The sequence below is a fragment of the Scyliorhinus canicula genome, chromosome 13 (assembly GCF_902713615.1).
Source record: "Scyliorhinus canicula chromosome 13, sScyCan1.1, whole genome shotgun sequence".
Classification (NCBI taxonomy): domain Eukaryota; kingdom Metazoa; phylum Chordata; class Chondrichthyes; order Carcharhiniformes; family Scyliorhinidae; genus Scyliorhinus; species Scyliorhinus canicula.
In genome coordinates, this window is record NC_052158.1 from 40,533,912 (window position 1) to 40,549,258 (window position 15,347).

The 15,347-nt window shown below is 50.6% G+C and overlaps 1 protein-coding gene across 1 annotated transcript in view; it reads left to right on the forward strand.

Moving 5' to 3' along the window:
- The window catches only part of LOC119975574 (verrucotoxin subunit beta-like), a gene marked incomplete at its 3' end in the record, with an annotated part of 275,562 nt that overhangs the window by 93,697 nt on the left and 166,518 nt on the right, over window positions 1-15,347 (forward strand). The window lies entirely within an intron of this gene.

A 15,347-nucleotide genomic window follows, 5' to 3' on the forward strand; every position in this document is an offset into this window, starting at 1 on the left:
CTCACTCTCCCAGACACTGTTAAACCTGTCAGACTAATTTCACTCCCTCCTGACCCTGTCTCACTCTCCCAGACACTGTTAAACCTGTCAGACTAATTTCACTCCCTCCTGACCCTGTCTCACCCTCCCAGACACTGTTAAACCTGTCAGACTAATTTCACTCCCTCCTGACCCTGCCTCACCCTCCCAGACACTGTTAAACCTGTCAGACTAATTTCACTCCCTCCTGACACTGTCTCACTCTCCCAGACACTGTTAAACCTGTCAGACTAATTTCACTCCCTCCTGACCCTGTCTCACTCTCCCAGACACTGTTAAACCTGTCAGACTAATTTCACTCCCTCCTGACCCTGTCTCACCCTCCCAGACACTGTTAAACCTGTCAGACTAATTTCACTCCCTCCTGACCCTGTCTCACTCTCTCAGACACTGTTAAACCTGTCAGACTAATTTCACTCCCTCCTGACCCTGTCTCACTCTCTCAGACACTGTTAAACCTGTCAGACTAATTTCACTCCCCTCCTGACCCTGTCTCACCCTTCCACTGTTAAACCTGTCAGACTAATTTCACTCCCTCCTGACCCTGTCTCACTCTCCCAGACTCTGTTAAAACCTGTCAGACTAATTTCACTCCCTCCTGACCCTGTCTCACCCTCCCAGACACTGTTAAACCTGTCAGACTAATTTCACTCCCTCCTGACCCTGTCTCACCCTCCCAGACACAGTTAAACCTGTCAGACTAATTTCACTCCCTCCTGACCCTGTCTCACTCTCCCAGACACTGTTAAACCTGTCAGACTAATTTCACTCCCTCCTGATCCTGTCTCACCCTCCCAGACATTGTTAAACCTGTCAGACTAATTTCACTCCCCTCCTGACCCTGTCTCACTCTCCCAGACACTGTTAAACCTGTCAGACAAATTTCACTCCCCTCCTGACCCTGTCTCACTCTCCCAGACACTGTTAAAACCTGTCAGACTAATTTCATTCCCTCCTGACCCTGTTTCACTCTCCCAGACACTGTTAAACCTGTCAGACTAATTTCACTCACTCCTGACCCTGTCTCACCCTCACCAACACTGTTAAACCTGTCAGACTAATTTCACTCCCTCCTGACCCTGTCTCACTCTCCCAGACCCTGTTAAATCTGTCAGACTAATTTCACTCCCTCCTGACACTATCTCACTCTCCCAGACACTGTTAAACCTGTCAGACTAATTTCACTCCCTCCTGACCCTGTCTCACCCTCCCAGACACTGTTAAACCTGTCAGACTAATTTCACTCCCTCCTGACCCTGTCTCACTCTCCCAGACACTGTTAAACCTGTCAGACTAATTTCACTCCCTCCTGACCCTGTCTCACTCTCCCAGACTCTGTTAAAACCTGTCAGACTAATTTCATTCCCTCCTGACCCTGTTTCACTCTCCCAGACACTGTTAAACCTGTCAGATTAATTTCACTCCCTCCTGACCCTGTCTCACTCTCCCAGACTCTGTTAAAACCTGTCAGACTAATTTCATTCCCTCCTGACCCTGTTTCACTCTCCCAGACACTGTTAAACCTGTCAGACTAATTTCACTTCCTCCTGACCCTGTCTCACCCTCCCAGACACCGTTAAATCCTGTCAGACTAATTTCACTCCCTCCTGACCCTGATCCGATTGTCTTGTTTCTCTCCATTCCTTACCTCGTGGGTTTACTGGGCTCCACTGCAGGTCATTCCCGGAGCCTCATTGATGAATAACAGGATTGGCCTATTCTAGTGTGAACCTGGACATCATTATCCATCCTTCCATATCACACTGGAGAATGTCGGAACATTTGACTCAAATTCCACAGACGATTCACTGCTTGTCTGCAATCAATCACCTTCCACTTCCTCACCCTCCACTTCCTCACCCTCCGCTTCCTCACCCTCCGCTACCTCACCCTCCGCTACCTCATCCTCCGCTACCTCACCCTCCGCTACCTCACCCTCCACCTCACCCACCGCCACCTCACCCTCCGCCACCTCACCCTCCGCCACCTCACCCTCCACCACCTCACCCTCCGCCACCTCACCCTCCGCCACCTCACCCTCCGCCACCTCACCCTCCACCACCTCACCCTCCGCCACCTCACCCTCCGCCACCTCACCCTCCGCCACCTCACCCTCCGCTACCTTACATGCCACTTCCTCACCGTCCACTTCTTCACCCCCGTCCCCTCAACCCCCGTCCCCTCCCCCCCCCCGTCCCCTCACCCCCCCCCGTCCCCTCACCCTCCGCTTCATCACCCCCGTCCCCTCACCCTCCGCTTCCTCACCCTCCGCTTCCTCACCCTCCGCTACCCCACCCGCCGCTTCCTCACCCTCCACTTCCTCACCCTCCGCTTTCCCTCCCGCCGCTTTCCCTCCCGCCGCTTTCTCACCCGCCGCTTCCTCACCCTCCGCTTCCTCACCCTCCGCTTTCCCTCCCGCCGCTTTCCCTCCCGCCGCTTTCCCCTCCTACCGCTTTCCCACCCGCCGCTTTCCCTCCCGCCGCTTTCCCTCCCGCCGCTTTCCCCTCCCGCCGCTTTCCCTCCCGCCGCTTTCCCTCCCGCCGCTTTCCCTCCTGCCGCTTTCCCACCCGCCGCTTTCCCTCCCGCCACTTTCCCACACGCCACTCCCTCACCTTTCACCCCCTCACACTCCACTGTATCATCCTCCATTCTCTCCCCCAACCCTCCACGGTGTCACGCTCCACTCCCACACCCTCCAATTCCACAGCCTCCTCTCCCTCACCCTCCATTCCATGAACCTCATCTCCTTCACCCTCATATCTCTCAGCCACACTCCCTCAGCCTCCACTATATCAACCTCAAAACCCTCACCCTCCACTTGATCACCATCCACCCCCTCTGTGCTCATTTACCATGTGTGAATCAGTTTAGTTAATGCTGAGGGCTGATTGAATTCTGGGTCCAGTGAGTGAGAGAGAAAATCTTACTCTTGATGTTTATATTTTATTTAATTTCTCACATTCTGTTCATATTTCCTCAGCTTCTGAAGTCCCTGTTCCAGAACCTTCACAATTCAGTAAGTAGAATTTTAATTTACCTCCGATTTATATCACTCCCTCCTGACCCTGTCTCACTCTCCCAGACACTGTTAAACCTGTCAGACTAATTTCACTCCCTCCTGACCCTGTCTCACTCTCCCAGACACTGTTAAACCTGTCAGACTAATTTCACTCCCTCCTGACCCTGTCTCACCCTCCCAGACACTGTTAAACCTGTCAGACTAATTTCACTCCCTCCTGACCCTGCCTCACCCTCCCAGACACTGTTAAACCTGTCAGACTAATTTCACTCCCTCCTGACACTGTCTCACTCTCCCAGACACTGTTAAACCTGTCAGACTAATTTCACTCCCTCCTGACCCTGTCTCACTCTCCCAGACACTGTTAAACCTGTCAGACTAATTTCACTCCTCCTGACCCTGTCTCACCCTCCCAGACACTGTTAAACCTGTCAGACTAATTTCACTCCCTCCTGACCCTGTCTCACTCTCTCAGACACTGTTAAACCTGTCAGACTAATTTCACTCCCTCCTGACCCTGTCTCACTCTCTCAGACACTGTTAAACCTGTCAGACTAATTTCACTCCCCTCCTGACCCTGTCTCACCCTTCCACTGTTAAACCTGTCAGACTAATTTCACTCCCTCCTGACCCTGTCTCACTCTCCCAGACTCTGTTAAAACCTGTCAGACTAATTTCACTCCCTCCTGACCCTGTCTCACCCTCCCAGACACTGTTAAACCTGTCAGACTAATTTCACTCCCTCCTGACCCTGTCTCACCCTCCCAGACACAGTTAAACCTGTCAGACTAATTTCACTCCCTCCTGACCCTGTCTCACTCTCCCAGACACTGTTAAACCTGTCAGACTAATTTCACTCCCTCCTGATCCTGTCTCACCCTCCCAGACATTGTTAAACCTGTCAGACTAATTTCACTCCCCTCCTGACCCTGTCTCACTCTCCCAGACACTGTTAAACCTGTCAGACAAATTTCACTCCCCTCCTGACCCTGTCTCACTCTCCCAGACACTGTTAAAACCTGTCAGACTAATTTCATTCCCTCCTGACCCTGTTTCACTCTCCCAGACACTGTTAAACCTGTCAGACTAATTTCACTCCCCTCCTGACCCTGTCTCACCCTCCCACTGTTAAACCTGTCAGACTAATGTCACTCCCTCCTGACCCTGTCTCACTCTCCCAGACACTGTTAAACCTGTCAGACTAATTTCACTCCCTCCTGACCCGGTCTCACCCTCCCAGACACTGTTAAACCTGTCAGACTAATTTCACTCACTCCTGACCCTGTCTCACCCTCACCAACACTGTTAAACCTGTCAGACTAATTTCACTCCCTCCTGACCCTGTCTCACTCTCCCAGACCCTGTTAAACCTGTCAGACTAATTTCACTCCCTCCTGACACTGTCTCACTCTCCCAGACACTGTTAAACCTGTCAGACTAATTTCACTCCCTCCTGACCCTGTCTCACCCTCCCAGACACTGTTAAACCTGTCAGACTAATTTCACTCCCTCCTGACCCTGTCTCACTCTCCCAGACACTGTTAAACCTGTCAGACTAATTTCACTCCCTCCTGACCCTGTCTCACTCTCCCAGACTCTGTTAAAACCTGTCAGACTAATTTCATTCCCTCCTGACCCTGTTTCACTCTCCCAGACACTGTTAAACCTGTCAGACTAATTTCACTCCCTCCTGACCCTGTCTCACTCTCCCAGACTCTGTTAAAACCTGTCAGACTAATTTCATTCCCTCCTGACCCTGTTTCACTCTCCCAGACACTGTTAAACCTGTCAGACTAATTTCACTCCCTCCTGACCCTGTCTCACCCTCCCAGACACCGTTAAATCCTGTCAGACTAATTTCCCTCCCTCCTGACCCTGAACCGATTGTCTTGTTTCTCTCCATTCCTTACCTCGTGGGTTTACTGGGCTCCACTGCAGGACATTCCCGGAGCCTCATTGATGAATAACAGGATTGGCCTATTCTAGTGTGAACCTGGACATCATTATCCATCCTTCCATATCACAGCGACACACAGAATTACAGCTCATTGTTTACACTCAGTTCTTTGATGATTGAAATCTATTTTTCCTGGGAATGTGTTTCCACAGATTGAACAATGGATCCCAGAGACACCAGGTTGGGAACCTGATTCTTCAACTGGGACTTTCTCCAGTAGCGTTTCCATCCAGTATCAGCAATGTGACACCCCTCACAGTCGAAGGGATCTTCTAGGTGACATGAATCTCCTCACTTTACAAGTTGTCTGAGATGAAGGAAGGTGAGGGTTGATGCAGTGAATTCCCACACAGTTGCTCGTGTGGAAGGTGGGTTCAGCCGGAGCAGAGGATCTGAGTAGGTTGGAAAACCCTGTCACCATTTCGACATTCCCCATCCCAGGGGAGGAGAATCAACTCAGTCCCGTCACTCATCAGGAACCAGTGGTGTAAACTCTGGAAACATTGCTGACCACCAGCCCATTGACAATAATCAGCTGGAAACATTGCTGACCACCAGCTCATTGACAATAATCAGCTGGAAACATTGCTGACCACCAGTCCATTGACAATAATCAGCTGGAAACGTTGCTGACCACCAACTCATTGACAATAATCAGCTGGAAACATTGCTGACCACCAGCTCATTGACAATAATCAGCTGGAAACATTGCTGACCACCAACTCATTGACAATAATCAGCTGGAAACATTGCTGACCACCAACTCATTGACAATAATCAGCTGGAAACATTGCTGACCACCAACTCATTGACAATAATCAGCTGGAAACATTGCTGACCACCAGCTCATTGACAATAATCAGCTGGAAACATTGCTGCCCACCAGCTCATTGACAATACTCAGCTGGAAACATTGCTGACCACCAGCTCATTGACAATAATCAGCTGGAAACATTGCTGACCACCAGCCCATTGACACTAATCAGCTGGAAACATTGCTGACCATTAGCTCATTGACAATAATCAGCTGGAAACATTGCTGACCACCAGCTCATTGACAATAATCAGCTGGAAACATTGCTGACCACCAACTCATTGACAATAATCAGCTGGAAACATTGCTGACCACCAACTCATTGACAATAATCAGCTGGAAACATTGCTGACCACCAGCTCATTGACAATAATCAGCTGGAAACATTGCTGACCACCAGCTCATTGACAATAATCAGCTGGAAACATTGCTGACCACCAGCCCATTGACAATAATCAGCTGGAAACATTGCTGACCACCAACTCATTGACAATAATCAGCTGGAAACATTGCTGACCACCAGCTCATTGACAATAATCAGCTGGAAACATTGCTGACCACCAGCCCATTGACAATAATCAGCTGGAAACATTGCTGACCACCAACTCATTGACAATAATCAGCTGGAAACATTGCTGACCACCAGCTCATTGACAATAATCAGCTGGAAACATTGCTGACCACCAGCTCATTGACAATAATCAGCTGGAAACATTGCTGACCACCAGCCCATTGACACTAATCAGCTGGAAACATTGCTGACCATTAGCTCATTGACAATAATCAGCTGGAAACATTGCTGACCACCAGCTCATTGACAATAATCAGCTGGAAACATTGCTGACCACCAACTCATTGACAATAATCAGCTGGAAACATTGCTGACCACCAACTCATTGACAATAATCAGCTGGAAACATTGCTGACCACCAGCCCATTGACAATAATCAGCTGGAAACATTGCTGACCACCAACTCATTGACAATAATCAGCTGGAAACATTGCTGACCACCAGCTCATTGACAATAATCAGCTGGAAACATTGCTGACCACCAGCCCATTGACACTAATCAGCTGGAAACATTGCTGACCATTAGCTCATTGACAATAATCAGCTGGAAACATTGCTGACCACCAGCTCATTGACAATAATCAGCTGGAAACATTGCTGACCACCAACTCATTGACAATAATCAGCTGGAAACATTGCTGACCACCAACTCATTGACAATAATCAGCTGGAAACATTGCTGACCACCAGCTCATTGACAATAATCAGCTGGAAACATTGCTGACCACCAGCTCATTGACAATAATCAGCTGGAAACATTGCTGACCACCAACTCATTGACAATAATCAGCTGGAAACATTGCTGACCACCAGCCCATTGACAATAATCAGCTGGAAACATTGCTGACCACCAGCTCATTGACAATAATCAGCTGGAAACATTGCTGACCACCAACTCATTGACAATAATCAGCTGGAAACATTGCTGACCACCAGCTCATTGACAATAATCAGCTGGAAACATTGCTGACCACCAGCTCATTGACAATAATCAGCTGGAAACATTGCTGACCATTAGCTCATTGACAATAATCAGCTGGAAACATTGCTGACCACCAGCTCGTTGACAATAATCAGCTGGAAACATTGCTGACCACCAGCCCATTGACAATAATCAGCTGGAAACATTGCTGACCACCAGCTCATTGACAATAATCAGCTGGAAACATTGCTGACCACCAACTCATTGACAATAATCAGCTGGAAACATTGCTGACCACCAGCTCATTGACAATAATCAGCTGGAAACATTGCTGACCACCAGCTCATTGACAATAATCAGCTGGAAACATTGCTGACCACCAGCTCATTGACAATAATCAGCTGGAAACATTGCTGACCACCAACTCATTGACACTAATCAGCTGGAAACATTGCTGACCACCAGCCCATTGACAATAATCAGCTGGAAACATTGCTGACCACCAGCTCATTGACAATAATCAGCTGGAAACATTGCTGACCACCAACTCATTGACAATAATCAGCTGGAAACATTGCTGACCACCAACTCATTGACAATAATCAGCTGGAAACATTGCTGACCATTAGCTCATTGACAATAATCAGCTGGAAACATTGCTGACCATTAGCTCATTGACAATAATCAGCTGGAAACATTGCTGACCACCAACTCATTGACAATAATCAGCTGGAAACATTGCTGACCACCAGCTCATTGACAATAATCAGCTGGAAACGTTACTGACCACCAGCCCATTGACAATAATCAGCTGGAAACATTGCTGACCACCAGCTCATTGACACTAACCTGCTGAATAAAGTGACTAACTCAGACTGTGAACTTGTCAGTTATTGAAGGAGTTCCTCCTAATTGAATCTCTCTCATTGATCTCACTCAGTCTCTGATCTCAGCTTGAATCTGACAATGAGAAATCCAGTGACTGCTGTATTCCAGGGACAGACTGAGCTCCCTTCACAAACTCTCTCATTCATTTCCTAATGTCTCTCTCTCTATTCATTATTTCAATTATTCAAAGCCACTGTCAGGAACTATTCTGATCTGTTATTACTTAGATCATCAATGTTCTCTATGATAGCTGATAATTGTGGTTTGTAATGAATAAATAATTATCAGTGTTTGACTTGTCTGAATTCTTCTTTCCTGATTTCACAAGAAAGGTTTAATTCATTCACTCAGCAGCTTGTGGCTCTTGGAATGGGCACTTGTTGAGCTTCAATTCAATGGGAACTGGCTGAGTTCATCCCAAATGTCAGCATCACTCATTGTGAGATCTCGTCTGTCTGGTAAAGCCATGGGCCCAGTGTTCTCACTGGTACTGAGTCCAGTTCAGGTCAGGGAGACACTCTGACCCTGGGAGACACTCTGATCCTGGGAGACACAGGGAGACACTCTGACCCTGGGAGACACAGGGTGAAACTCTGACCCTGGGAGACCGTGCAGAGAGGAACCACCATAGTGACCACCCAGGGTCAGTGGTCTGGGTAATGAGGAATGATGGGAGAGATTGGGCTATTCAACCTGGAAAGGAAGCACCTGAGTGGATTAATGAAACATTAAACAGTCTGGAAAAGGGAAATCAGAGATTGATGTTAAACCAAATGGTGAGATGAGAGGCAGGGAGCAGGGTTTCAATGAGAGACATTCTCCACACAGCCACTGATCATTGATTTCCCAGACAGAGGGATGGAGCCTGATTTTAACCCCACTCCCAATGAGGGGACATTTGGAGTGAGGGATGAAGATGATAGCAGCGTGTATCTCACTGCCTATGTCTGAACCCGCATCATGGGCAGCACGGCGGCACAGTGGTTAGCACTGCTGCCTCACAGCTCCAAGGTTCCAGGTTCAATTCCAGCTCAGGTTACTGTCTGGAGTTTGCACTTTCTCTCCGTGCCTGCTTGGGTTTCCTCTGGGTGCTCCGTTTTCTTCCACGGCCCAAAGATGTGCAGTTTAGGTGGATTAGCCGTGCTAAATTTCCCCTTGGTCTCCAAATAAGGTTGGGTTACGGGTATAGGGTGGAGGCGTGGGATGCTCTTCCCAAGGGCCGGTGCAGACTCGATGGGCCGAATGGCTTCCCTCTGCACTGTCTATTCTATGTGCTGGTCAGTCAGTGGGAGCCAGACTCCAGACTGGTAGAAATCCTCACTGAGAGTCACATGGAGAAACTTTAACCCAATCACAAGGTGTAAACCTGGCCCAGTCTCACAGAAACCCAGTGACTAGGAGACTTGAGAGGAAAGAGAGCCTTTAGCATTTAGTGTCCATGGTAACTGAGATATCCCCAGCCTGTTAGTGTCACTCCCTACCCTCACTCTCCTCCTGTTAGTGTCACCCCCTCCCCTCACTCTCCTGTTAGTTTCACTCCCTCCCCTCACTCTCCTCCTGTTAGTGTCACTCCCTCCCCTCCTGTTAGTGTCACTCCCTCCCCTCACTCTCCTGTTAGTGTCACTCCCTCCCCTCACTCACCTCCTGTTAGTGTCACTCCCTCCCTTCACTCTCCTGTAGTTTCACTCCCTCCCTTCACTCCTCCTGTAGTTTCTCTCCCTCCCCTCACTCTCCTCCTGTTAGTGTCACTCCCTCCCCTCACTCTCCTGTTAGTGTCACTGGAAGTGATCTGGATTAAGGAACTGAAGGCACTGTTGCTAAGTTTGCAGATGATACAAAGATCTGTAGAGGAACAGGTAGTATTGAGGAAGCTGCAGAAGGATTTGGACAAGCTAGGAGAGTGGGCAATGAAGTGGCAAATGAAAGACAAAGTGGAAATGTGTGAGGTTATGCACTTTGGAAGGAAGAATTTAGGCGTGGACTATTTTCTAAATGGAGAAATGCTAAGGAAATCAGAAGCAGAAAGGGACTTGGGCACAATTCTCTTCAGGTTAACGTGCAGGTTCAGTCGGCTGTTGAGAAGGCAAATGCAATGTTAGCATTCATGCCGAGAGGGCTAGAATACAAGATCAGGGATGTACTTCTGAGGCTGTATAAGGCTGTGGTCAGACCCCATTTGGAGTATTGTGATCAGTTTTGGGCCCCATATCGAAGGAAGGATGTGCTGGCCTTGGAAAGGGTCCAGAGGAGATTCACAAGAATGATCCCCGGAATGAAGAACTTGTCATATGAGGAACAGTTGAGGACTCTGGGTCTGTACTCATTGGAGTTGGAATTAGACGAGTGGTCTAATTCTGCTCCTATGTCTTATGGTCTTAACGCTCCCCTCACACCGCCCCCCCCCCCCCCCCCCCCGTTAGTGTCACTCCTTCCCCTCACTCTCCCTCCGTTACTGTCACTCTCTCCCCTCACTCCCCTGTTACTGTCACTCCCTCCCCTCACTCTCCCCCGTTACTGTCACTCACTGCCCCCCCGTTACCCTGTTAGTGTCACACCCACCCCTCACTGCCCCCTGTTAGTGTCACTCCCTCCCCTCACTCTCCCCCATTACTGTCACTCTCTCCCCTCACTCTCCCCTGTTACTGTCACTCCCTCCCCTCACTCTCCCCCTGTTACTGCCTCCCCTCTCTATCCTCCTGTTAGTGTCACTCCCTCCCCTCACTGCCCCCCTGTTAGTGTCACTCACTCCCCCCGTTACTGTCACTCCCTCCCTCACTCTCGCCCTGTTACTGTCACTCCCTCCCCTCACTCTCCTCCTGTTAGTGTCACTCCCTCCCATCACTCTCCTCCTGTTAGTGACACTCCCTCCCTTCACTCTACCCCTGTTAGTGTCACTCCCTCCCCCACGCTCCTCCTGTTAGTGTCACTCCCTCCCCTCACTCCTCCTGTTAGTGTCACTCCCTCCACTCACACTCCCCGTTAGTGTCACTCGCTCCCCTCACTCTCCTCCTGATAGTGCCACTCCCCTCACTCTCCTGTTAGTGTCACTCCCTCCCTTCACTCTTGTTAGTGTCACTCCCTCCCCTCACTCTCCTGTTAGTGTCACTCCCCTCACTCTCCTGTTAGTGTCACTCCCTCCCCTCACTCTCCTCTTGTTAGTGTCACTCCCTCCCCTCACTCTCCTGTTAGTGTCACTGGAAGTGATTTGGAATAAGGTACTGAAGGCACTGTTGCTAAGTTTGCAGATGATACAAAGATCTGTAGAGGAACAGGTAGTATTGAGGAAGCAAGGGGGCTGCAGAAGTATTTGGACAAGCAAGGAGAGTGGGCAATGAAGTGGCAGATGAAAGACAAAGTGGAAATGTGTGAGGTTATGCACTTTGGAAGGAAGAATTTAGGCATCGACTGTTTTCTAAATGGAGAAATGCTAAGGAAATCAGAAGCAGAAAGGGACTTGGGAGTTCTTGTTCACAATTCTCTTCAGGTTAATGTGCAGGCTCAATCGGCTGTTAAGAAGGCAAATGCAATGTTAGCAATCATGCCGAGAGGGCTAGAATACAAGATCAGGGATGTACTTCTGAGGCTGTATAAGGCTGTGGTCAGACCCCATTTGGAGAATTGGGAGCTGTTTTGGGCCCCATATCTAAGGAAGGATGTGCTGGTCTTGGAAAGGGTCCAGAGGAGATTCATAAGAATGATCCCTGGAATGAAGAACTTATCATATGAGGAACAGTTGAGGACTCTGGGTCTGTACTCGTTGGAGTTTAGAAGGATGAGGGGGAATCTTATTGAACCTTACAGAATTCTGCGAGGCCTGGATAGAGTGAACATGGAGAGGATGTTTCCACTTGTAGAAAAACTAGAAGCAGAGGACACAATCTCAGACTAAAGGGATGATCCTTGAAAACAGAGATGAGGAATTTATTCAGCCAGCGTGTGGTGAATCTGTGGAACTCTTTGCCACAGAAGGCTGCGGAGGCCAAATCACTGTGCCTTTAAGGCAGAGATAGATAGGTACTTGATTAACAAGGGGAACAGGGGTTATGGGCAGAAGGCAGGAGAATAGGGATGAGAAACATATCAGTCATGATTGAATAGCGGAGCAGACTCGATGGGACGAGTGGTCTAATTCTGCTCCTATGTCTTATAGTCTTACCGCACCCCTCACACACCCCCCCCATTACTGTCACTCCCTCCCCTCACTGCCCCCCTGTTAGTGTCACTCCCTCCCCTCACTCCCCCGTTACTGTCATTCCCTCCCTCACTCTCCACCTGTTATTGTAACTCACAGCCCCCCCGTTAGTCACTCCCGACCCTCACTCTCCCCTGTTACTGTCACTCCCTCCCTCACTCTCCTCCTGTTACTGTTACTACCTCCCCTCACTCTCCCCCTGTTACTGTAACCCTCCCCTCATTCTCCCCTCAGCCCCCCCGTTACTGTCACTCCCTCCCCTCTCTCTCCTTCTGTTAGTGCCACTCCCTCCCTCACTCTCCCCCTGTTACTGACACTCCCTCCCCTCACTCTCCCCTGTTACTGTCACTCCCTCCCCCCACTCTCCCCTGTTTGGGGCCTCACGGTAGCATGGTGGTTAGCATCAATGCTTCACAGCTCCAGGGTCCCAGGTTCGATTCCCGGCTGGGTCACTGTCTGTGTGGAGTCTGCACGTCCTCCCCGTGTGTGCGTGGGTTTCCTCCGGGTGCTCTGGTTTTCTCCCACAGTCCAAAGATGTGCGGGGTTAGGTGGATTGGCCATGCTAAATTGCCCGTAGTGTAAGGTTAATGGGGGGATTGTTGGGTTATGGGTATACGGGTTACGTGGGTTTAAGTAGGGTGATCATTGCTCGGCACAACATCGAGGGCCGAAGGGCCTGTTCTGTGCTGTACTGTTCTATGTTCTATGTTACTGTCACGCCCTCCCTCACTCTCCTCCTGTTAGTGTCACTCCCTCCCCTCACGCTCCCCTGTTACTGTCAGTCCCTCCCTCTCCCCCTGTTACTGTCACTGCCTCCCCTCTCTCCCCCGTTAGTGCCACTCCCTCCCCTCACTCTCCTCCTGTTAGTGTCACTCCCTCCCCTCATTCTCCCCCTGTTAGTGTCACTCCCTCCCTTCACTCTCCTGTTAGTGTCACTCCCTCCACTCACTCTCCTCCTGTTATTGTCACTCCCTCCCCTCACTCTCACCCTGTTACTTTCACCCCCTCCACCTCTCCTCCTGTTAGTGTCACTCCCTCCCTTCACACCCCCTGTTGGTGTCACTCCCTCCCCTCATTCTCCTCCTGTTAGTGTCACTCCCTCCCCTCACTCTCACCCTGTTACTTTCACCCCCTCCACCTCTCCTCCTGTTAGTGTCACTCCCTCCCTTCACACCCCCTGTTGGTGTCACTCCCTCCCCTCATTCTCCTCCTGTTAGTGTCACTTGCTCCCTTCACTCTCCTGTTGGTGTCACTCCCTCCTCTCACTCTCCTCCTGTTTGTGTCACTCCCTCCCCTCACTCTCCTCCTGTTAGTGTCACTTCCTCCCTTCACTCTCCTGTTAGTGTCACTCCCTCCCCGCACTGTCCTGTTAGTGTCCCTCCCTCCCCTCACTCCCCCCCTGTTAGTGTCACTCCCTCCCCTCACTCTCCTCCTGTTAGTGTCACTCCCTCCCCTCACTCTCCTCCTGTTAGTGTTACTCCCTCCCCTCACTCTACCCCTGTTAGTGTCACTCCCTCCCCTCACTCTCCTCCTGTTAGTGTCACTCCCTCCCCTCACTCTCCTGTTAGTGTCACTCCCTCCCCTCACTCTCCTCCTGTTAGTGTCACTCCCTCCCCTCACTCTCCTGTTAGTATCACTCCCTCCCCTCAGTCTCCTCCTGTTAGTGTCACTCCCTCCCCTCACTCTCCTCCTGTTAGTGTCAGTCCCACCCCTCACTCTCCCTGTTAGTGTCACATCCTCCCCTCACTCTCCCTCTGTTAGTGTCACTCCCTCCCCTCACTCTCCCCGTTAGTGTCACTCGCTCCCCTCACTCTCCTCTGGTAGTGCCACTCCCTCCCCTCACCCTCCTGTTAGTGTCACTCCATCCCCTCAATCTTGTTAGTGTCACTCCCTCCCCTCACTCTCCTGTTAGTGTCATTCCCTCCCCTCACTCTCCTCCTGTTAGTGTCACTCCCTCCCCTCACTCTCCTCCTGTTAGTGTCACTCCCTCCCCTCACTCTCCAGTTTGTGTCACTCCCTCCCCTCACTCCCCCGTTACTGTCATTCCCTCCCTCACTCTCCACCTGTTACTGTAACTCACAGCCCCCCCGTTAGTCACTCCCGACCCTCACTCTCCCCTGTTATTGTCACTCCCTCCCCTCACTCTCCTCCTGTTACTGTTACTACCTCCCCTCACTCTCCCCCTGTTACTGTAACCCTCCCCTCATTCTCCCCTCAGCCCCCCCGTTACTGTCACTCCCTCCCCTCTCTCTCCTTCTGTTAGTGCCACTCCCTCCCTCACTCTCCCCCTGTTACTGACACTCCCTCCCCTCACTCTCCCCTGTTACTGTCACTCCCTCCCCCCACTCTCCCCTGTTACTGTCACGCCCTCCCTCACTCTCCTCCTGTTAGTGTCACTCCCTCCCTCACGCTCCCCTGTTACTGTCAGTCCCTCCCTCTCCCCCTGTTACTGTCACTGCCTCCCCTCTCTCCACCGTTAGTGCCACTCCCTCCCCTCACTCTCCTCCTGTTAGTGTCACTCCCTCCCCTCACTCTCCTCCTGTTATTGTCACTCCCTCCCCTCATTCTCACCCTGTTAGTTTCACCCCCTCCCCCTCTCCTCCTGTTAGTGTCACTCCCTCCCTTCACACCCCCTGTTAGTGTCACTCCCTCCCCTCATTCTCCTGTTGGTGTCACTCCCTCCTCTCACTCTCCTCCTGTTTGTGTCACTCCCTCCCCTCACTCTCCTCCTGTTAGTGTCACTTCCTTCCTTCACTCTCCTGTTAGTGTCACTCCCTCCCCGCACTGTCCTGTTAGTGTCCCTCCCTCCCCTCACTCCCCCCCTGTTAGTGTCACTCCCTCCCCTCACTCCCCCCCTGTTAGTGTCACTCCCTCCCCTCACTCTCCTCCTGTTAGTGTCACTCTCCCTCCCCTCACTCTCCTCCTGTTAGTGTTACTCCCTCCCC